The following is an 8,355-nucleotide window of genomic DNA, read 5'->3' as shown; positions in this document are numbered from 1 at the left end:
GGGAGGAAGAGAGCTAGCTAGGCAGATGTGTACTTCCCAAGCGCTTAGTACAGTGCTCTGCACAAGTAAGCGCTCAATAAATATGATTGATGATGATTCCAGGCCAGGGGAGGATGTGGGCCGGGGGTCGACGGCGGGACAGGCGAGAACGAGACCCAGTGAGGAGGTTAGCGGCAGAGTTATTGAGCGCTTCCTGTGTGCAGAGCACTGTACTGAGCGCTTGGGAAGTACAAGCCGGCAGCAGATAGAGACGGTCCATCACCTCGCCCCCTCCTACCTCACCTCCCTTCTCTCCTTCTCCAGCCCAGCCCGCACCCTCCTCTCCTCTGCTGCTAATCTCCTCACCGTACCTCGTTCTCGCCTGTCCCACCATCGATCCCCGGCCCACGTCCTCCCCCGGGCCTGGAATGCCCTCCCTCTGCCCATCTGCCAAGCTAGCTCTCTTCCTCCCTTCAAGGACCTATTGAGAGCTCACCTCCTCCAGGAGGCCTTCCCAGACTGAGCCCCTTCCTTCCTCTCCCCCTCGTCCCCCTCTCCATCAATCAATCAATCAATCAATTGTATTTATTGAGCGCTTACTATGTGCAGAGCACTGTACTAAGCGCTTGGGAAGTACAAATTGGCAACACATAGAGACAGTCCCTACCCAACAGTGGGCTCACAGTCTAAAAGGGGGAGACAGAGAACAGAACCAAACATACCAACAAAATAAAATAAATAGGATAGAAATGTACAAGTAAAATAAATAAATAAATAAATAAATAAATAGAGTAATAAATATGTACAACCATATATACATATATACAGGTGCTGTGGGGAAGGGAAGGAGGTAAGATGGGGGGATGGAGAGGGGGACGAGGGGGAGAGGAAGGAAGGGGCTCAGTCTGGGAAGGCCTCCTGGAGGAGGTGAGCTCTCAGCAGGGCCTTGAAGGGAGGAAGAGAGCTGGCTTGGCGGAGGGGCAGAGGGAGGGCATTCCAGGCCCGGGGGATGACGTGGGCCGGGGGTCGACGGCGGGACAGGCGAGAACGAGGTACGGTGAGGAGATTAGCGGTGGAGGAGCGGAGGTTGCGGGCTGGGCAGTAGAAGGAGAGAAGGGAGTGAGGTAGGAGGGGGCGAGGTGATGGACAGCCTTGAAGCCCAGGGTGAGGAGTTTCTGCCTGATGCGCAGATTGATTGGTAGCCACTGGAGATTTTTGAGGAGGGGAGTAATATGCCCAGAGCGTTTCTGGACAAAGATAATCCGGGCAGCAGCATGAAGTATGGATTGAAGTGGAGAGAGACACGAGGATGGGAGATCAGAGAGAAGGCTGGTGCAGTAGTCCAGACGGGATAGGATGAGAGCTTGAATGAGCAGGGTAGCGGTTGGGATGGAGAGGAAAGGGCGGATCTTGGCAATGTTGCGGAGCTGAGACCGGCAGGTTTTGGTGACGGCTTGGATGTGAGGGGTGAACGAGAGAGCGGAGTCGAGGATGACACCAAGGTTGCGGGCTTGGGAGACGGGAAGGATGGTAGTGCCGTCAACAGAGATGGGAAAGTCAGGGAGAGGACAAGGTTTGGGAGGGAAGACAAGGAGTTCAGTCTCATCCCCCATCTTACCTCCTTCCCTTCCCCACAGCACCTGTATATATGTATATATATTTGTACATGTTTATTACTCTATTTATGTATTTATTTTACTTGTACATATCTATTCTATTTATTTTATTTTGTTAGTATGTTTGGTTTCGTTCTCTGTCTCCCTCTTCTAGGCTGTGAGCCCACTGTTGGGTAGGGACTGTCTCTATATGTTGCCAACTTGTACTTTCCAAGCGCTTAGTACAGTGCTCTGCACAAAGTAAGGGCTCAATAAATACGATTGATTGATTGATTGATTGACAATGGGCTCCCAGCCTAGAAGATCCCTGGTGGGGCCTGCGGATCGGGGGCTTGGGGCTTGGGATCTCGCGCCCGCTCGAGTTTTGGGGCGGAGGGGGGACCTGGGGTCCGGGGAGAGGCTGAGCGTGTCTGGGCATCTACCCACCCCCCTGCCAGCTGGTCAGTGGGTTGGTTCAGGGGGCCTGCGGGGGCTGGCAAGGCCTAGCCCGGCTCACGCAAGGCGGCCCCTCTTCACCCCTCTTCACCCCTCCTCGCCTCTCCCAGCCCCCAGCCTCCCGAAAGCAGCGGCCCCGCCAGAACCCGCTCTGATTTGGGCTGGCAGGTGGGCAGCCCCCTCCCTGTCGGAATCAGCAGAGGTCCAGTTGGCCCCCAGACCCCCATGGTGGGGGTGGGGGAACATGGCTGCCACACTGACATTCTGCATCCTACACCGTAATAATAATAATAATAATAGTATTTGTTAAGCAAATTATAAAGTATTATAGCTATAGCTATAATTCTATTTATTCTGATCATTTGGACACCTGTCTGCATGTTTTATCTTGTTGTCTGTCTTCCCCTTCTAATAATAATAATAATGGCATTTGTTAAGCGCTTACTATGTGCGAAGCACTGTTCTAAGCGCTGGGGGGGAGACAAGGTGATCAGGTTGTCCCACGTGGGGCTCACAGTCTTAATCTCCATTTTACAGATGAGGGAACTGAGGCTCAGAGAAGTTAAGTGACTTGCCCAAGGTCACACAGCTGACAAGTGGCGGAGGCGGGATACGAACCCATGGCCTCTGGCTCCCAAGCCCGGGCTCTTCCCATTGAGCCGCGCTGCTTCTTCTAGACTGTGAGCCCGTTGCTGGTTAGGGACCATCTCTATATGTTGCTGACTTGTACTTCCCAAGTGCTTAGTCCAGTGCTCTGCGCACAGTAAGCGCTCAATAAATACGATTGAATGAATGAAAGAATAAGCACTACTATGTGGCTCAGCGTGGCTCAATGGAAGGAGCCCAGGCTTGGGAGTCAGAAGTCATGGGTTCTAATCCCGGCTCCACCACTTATCAGCTGTGTGACTTTGGGCGAGTCACTTCACTTCTTCGGGCCTCAGTGACCTTATCTGGAAAAATGGGGATGAAGACTGTGAGCCCCTTGAATCACCTTATAGAGAAGCAGCATGGCTTAGCAGAAAGACCCCGGGCTTGGGAGTCAGAGGTCATGGGTTCTAATCCCGGCCCTGCCACTTGTCAGCTGTGTGAATTTGGACAAGTGGCTTCACTTCTCTGTGCCTCAGTTACCTCATCTGTAAAATGGGGATTAAGACTGTGAGCCTTATGTAGGACAGGGACTGTGAACAACTTGATCAGCTTCTAACACCTGGGTATGTGCCTTCCTCTCAGAGGAGCGGGAAAACCACTTGCTGAGTGTCTGTGGGGAGCAGCGCTGTGCTAAGCACCACCGCACCCCGACCTCTTGAACCTCTGCCCTCTGGTGACTGCCTAGCCCCATTTTCTAGATGGGAAGGCCGAAGCTGTCTTCCCCCCTGGACTATCAGCTTGTTGATAGTACTTGTACTTCCCAAGTGCTTAGAACAGTGCTCTGCACACAGTAAGCGCTCAATAAATACGGTTGAATGAATGAATGAATGGAGGCAGGAAATGTGTCTGTTTATTGTTATGTTGTCCTCTCCCAAAGGCTTAGTACAGTGCTCAGCATGCAGTATGCGCTCAGTAAGTACAGTTGAATGAATGCATGATGCAAGCTTTGCTGAAGGTCATCGGAGCAGCTCAGAGGCCCCACTTCGCCCCATCCCTCTCCCCCCCCCCCCACCCCCGCAGCCCTCTGGCCTCACTCCAGGGTCCCTGAGGCTTCACAGTCCCTTCTCTCCCCAGTGCTCAGCACGGTGCTCAGCACACAGTAGGTGCTCAGTCAGTAGTATGAATACCCTCCCTCTGCCCATCCGCCAAGCTAGCTCTCTTCCTCCCTTCAAGGCCCTACTGAGAGCTCACCTCCTCCAGGAGGCCTTCCCAGACTGAGCCCCTTCCTTCCTCTCCCTCTCCATCCCCCTCATCTTACCTCCTTCCCTTCCCCACAGCACCTGTATATATGTATATATGTTTGTACATATTTATTACTCTATTTATTTATTTTACTTGTACATATCTATTCTATTTATTTTATTTTGTTAGTATGTTTGGTTTTGTTCTCTGTCTCCCCCTTTTAGACTGTGAGCCCACTGTTGGGTAGGGACTGTCTCTATATGTTGCCAGCTTGTACTTCCCAAGCGCTTAGTACAGTGCTCTGCACACAGTAAGCGCTCAATAAATACAAGTGATTGATTGATTGATTGATTGATAGTACTGACCATTTGAGAGAGGCCTTGTACGGACTGCAGCGGAAATGCGTCAGCTTCCAGGGTCCGCCAGCCCCCGCTGCCCCTGGGGTCTTGGAGGATGGGGGAGGCTGATGGGAATGTGGGATTTGGGAGTCATCAGGACCCGGGAGTCTCATCCCGGCTCCGCCACCTGTCTGCTGGGTGACCTTGGGCAAATCACTTTGCTTCTTTGGGCCTCAGTTCCCTCATCATCCTCAATCGTATTTATTGAGCGCTTACTGTGTGCAGAGCACTGTACTAAGCGCTTGGGAAGTACAAGTTGGCAACATATAGAGACAGTCCCTACCCAACAGTGGGCTCACAGTCTAAAAGACTACAAAAGGGAGATGAAGCCTGTGAGCCTCATGTGGGGAAGGGACTGCGTCCAAACTGTTGCTCTCGTATCTACGCCAGCACTTAGTACAGTGCCCCACACATAGTAAGCGCTTAACAGATACTATTAAAAGAAGAAAAAGAAAAGGTAACGGACATGATTCCTGCCCTCAGGGAGCCATGAGCCTGCTCTGTGCCTCCGTGCTTGGGGAGGATGATGATGATGATGATGATGATGCCATTTATTAAGCACTTACTATGTACAAATCAATCAATCAATCAATCATATTTATTGAGCGTTTACTGTGTGCAGAGCACTGTACTAAGCGCTTGGGAAGTACAAGTTGGCAACATATAGAGACGATCCCTACCCAACAGTGGGCTAACAGTCTAGAAGGGGGAGACCGAGAACAAAACAAAACATATTAACAAAATAAAATAAATAGAATAGATATGTACAAGTTAAATAAATAAATAGAGTAATAAATATGTACAAACATATATACATGCATACAGGTGCTGTGGGGAAGGGAAGGTGGTAAGGCGTGGGGGTGGAGAGGGGGACGAGGGGGAGAGGAAGGAGGGGGCTCAGTCTGGGAAGGCCTCCTGGAGGAGGTGAGCTCTCAGTAGAAAGCACTGTTCTAAGCGATGGGGAGGTTACAAGGTGATCAGGTTGTCCCATGGGGGGCTCACAGTCTTCATCTCCATTTCACAGATGAGGTAACTGAGGCATAGAGAAGTCAAGTGACTTGCCCAGAGTCACACAGCTGACAGTTGGCGGAGCCGGAATTTGAACCCATGACCCCTGATTCCAAAGCCCATACTCTTTCCACTGAGCCATGCTGCAAGAGAGTTAGTAGACACACACTCCCCGACCTCCAAGAGCTGCCAGTCGATGGTGTGCAGAGCACTGTACTGAGCTCTTCAGGGAGTCCAGTAGAGTTTGCAGAACCGATCTCTGCCCTCAAAGAGCTTACAGTCTACTCTGTGCAGAGCACTGTAGTGAGCACTTGAGGGAATATGATAGAGTGACTCAGGGAGCTGGCATTCTAGCTAAAACCATGAGGAGAGACAGGAGAGGGGACAGCCCGGGAGTCCTTTTCATGCGTGGCTAAGTGGAAAGAGCACGGTCTTTGGAGTCAGAGGTCATGGGTTCAAATCCCGGCTCCATCAACTGTCAGCTGTGTGACTTTGGGCAAGTCACTTAACTTCTCTGGGGCTCAGTTACCTCATCTGTAAAATGGGGATTAAGACTGTGAGCCCTCCATGGGACAACCTGATCACCTGGTAACCTCCCCAGCACTTAGAACAGTGCTTTGCACATAGTAAGCGCTTAATAAATGCCATCATTATTATTATCAGCCCACGTCATCCCCAGGGCCTGGAATGCCCTCCCTCTGCCCACCCGCCAAGCTAGCTCTCTTCCTCCCTTCAAGGCCCTACTGAGAGCTCACCTCCTCCAGGAGGCCTTCCCAGACTGAGCCCCTTCCTTCCTCTCCCCCTCGTCCCCCTCTCCATCCCCCCCATCTTACCTCCTTCCCTTCCCCACAGCACCCGTTTATATGTATATATGTTTGCACACATTTGTTACTCTATTTATTTATTTATTTATTTATTTTACTTGTACGTATCTTTTCTATTTATTTTATTTTGTTAGTATGTTTGGTTTTGTTCTCTGTCTCCCCCTTTTAGACTGTGAGCCCACTGTTGGGTAGGGACTGTCTCTATATGTTGCCAACTTGTACTTCCCAAGTGCTTAGTACAGTGCTCTGCACACAGTAAGCACTCAATACATACGATTGATGATGATGAAGAGCCCAGAGAGAGGTTCAGTCATTGCACTTCGGCTGTCCTGACCCCTGGGATTTCCCCAAATGGGGGAAACACAACTGCATATTTTGTAGTAGTGGGGGGCTGCGTTCGCGCTCTCCCCTAGTATGCTTTTAGAGAAGCAGCATGGCTCAGTGGAAAGAGCCCGGGCTTGGGAGTCAAAGGACATGGGTTCTAATCCCATCTCCGCCACTTGTCTGCTGTGTGAATTTGAGCAAGTCACTTAACTTCTCTGTGCCTCAGTTACCTCATCTGTAAAATGGGGATGAAAAGTGTGAGCCCCACATAGGTCAACCTGATTACTCTGTATCTACCCCAGTGCTTAGAACGGCGCTTAACAAATACCATTATTATTATTATTCATTCATTCAGTCTTATTTATTGAGCGCTTACTGTGAGACCTTCTCTTGACTTCAGACCCAGGGCCCGAAAGGAAACACGTCTGTCAGACAGAGAAAGATGGCAAAGGACGGGAGGGGCAGAGAAGGATGCAGGGGTCATAGCGGACCCCAAGATGACTGACTCAACCATCGGCTCCTCTCATCACCCAAGTGGCATAGTCGATCGAGCCCAGGCCTGGGAATCAGAAGGACCTGGGTTCTCATCCAGAAGATGAGAAACACGAAGAAGCAGCGTGGCTCAGTGGAAAGAGCCCGGGCTTTGGAGTCAGAGATCATGGGTTCTAATCCCGGTTCCGCCGCTTGTCAGTTGTGTGACTTCGGGCAAGTCACTTCACTTCTCTGGGCTTCAGTTACCTTATCTGTAAAATGGGGATGAAGACTGTGAGCCCCACGTGGGACAACCTGATTACCTTGTAACCTCCCCAGCGCTTAGAACAGTGCTTTGCACATAGTAAGCGCTTAATAAATACCGTCATTATTAATAGTAATAATAATTATAACTGTGGTCTTTGTTTAGTGCTTACTATGCTCCAGGCACTGTACTGAGCACTGGGGCAGGTACAAGCAAATCGTGTTGAACACGGTCCCTGTCCCAGGTAGGGCTCATAGTCTCAATCCCCATTTTTCAGGTGAGTTAACTGAGGAACAGAGAATAATAATAATAACGGTAGTATTTGTTAAGCACTTACTAGGTGCCAAGCACTGTTTTAAGCGCTGGGGAGATACAAGGTAATCAGGTTGTCTCACGTGGGGCTCACAGTCTTAATCCCCATTTTACAGATGAGGTAACTGAGGCCTAGAGAAGTGAAGAAGTGTTAATATGTTTTGTTTTGTTGTCTGCCTCCCCCTTCTAGACTGTGAGCCCTAGGGACCATCTTTATATGTTGCCAACTTGTACTTTCCAAGCTCTTAGTACAGTGCTCTGCACACAGTAAGTGCTCAATAAATACAATTGAATGAATGAATGAAGTGACTTGCCCAAAGTCACACAGCTGACAAGTGGCGGAGCCGGGATTAGAACCCACGATCTCTGATTCCCAAGCCTGGGCTCTTTCCACTGAGCCATGCTGCTTCTCTAAAAGCATACCAGGGGAGAGCGCGAACGCAGTCCCCCACTACTACAAAATATGTAGTTGTGTATCCCCCCATTTGGGGAAATCCCGGGGGTCAGGACAGCCGAAGTGCAATGACTGAACCTCTCTCTGGGATAACCACCTATATGATCAGGGTGTTTCCCCTAGAAATAAATATAAGAAAAGTGAAGTGACTTGCCCACGGTCACACAAGTACAATTAGATGGATTAGAGCCCGTGACTTTCTGACTCCCAGGCGCGTGCTCAATCCACTATGCCATGCTGTTTCTCTGGACTGTGTCCAATCTGATTGACAATATCTACCCCAGCGCTTAGTACAGTGCCTGGCACACAGTAAGTGCTTAAATGCCATTTAAAAAAAAAAATCAAGGGCTCCATTCATTCATACATTGCAGCGTGGCTCAGTGGAAAAGAGCACGGGCTTTGGAGTCAGAGGTCATGGGTTCAAATCCCGGCTCCACCA

At 50.2% G+C, this 8,355-nt stretch overlaps 1 non-coding gene and 1 pseudogene across 1 annotated transcript; one reads left to right on the top strand and one right to left on the bottom strand.

The window, feature by feature from the left end:
- The first annotated feature begins 6,356 nt into the window (after positions 1-6,356).
- Positions 6,357-6,502, top strand: LOC119936425 (annotated as a pseudogene).
- Positions 6,503-7,885: 1,383 nt separating this feature from the next.
- Positions 7,886-8,049, bottom strand: LOC119936301. Its single transcript, XR_005453699.1, has one exon. It is a non-coding gene; the product is annotated as a U1 spliceosomal RNA (small nuclear RNA).
- Positions 8,050-8,355: the final 306 nt, after the last annotated feature.

This window comes from Tachyglossus aculeatus, chromosome 1 (genome assembly GCF_015852505.1).
Source record: "Tachyglossus aculeatus isolate mTacAcu1 chromosome 1, mTacAcu1.pri, whole genome shotgun sequence".
Classification (NCBI taxonomy): Eukaryota; Metazoa; Chordata; class Mammalia; order Monotremata; family Tachyglossidae; genus Tachyglossus; species Tachyglossus aculeatus.
The sequence above is the reverse complement of the archived record's forward strand: the minus strand, read 5'-3'. Positions and strand labels throughout refer to the sequence as shown.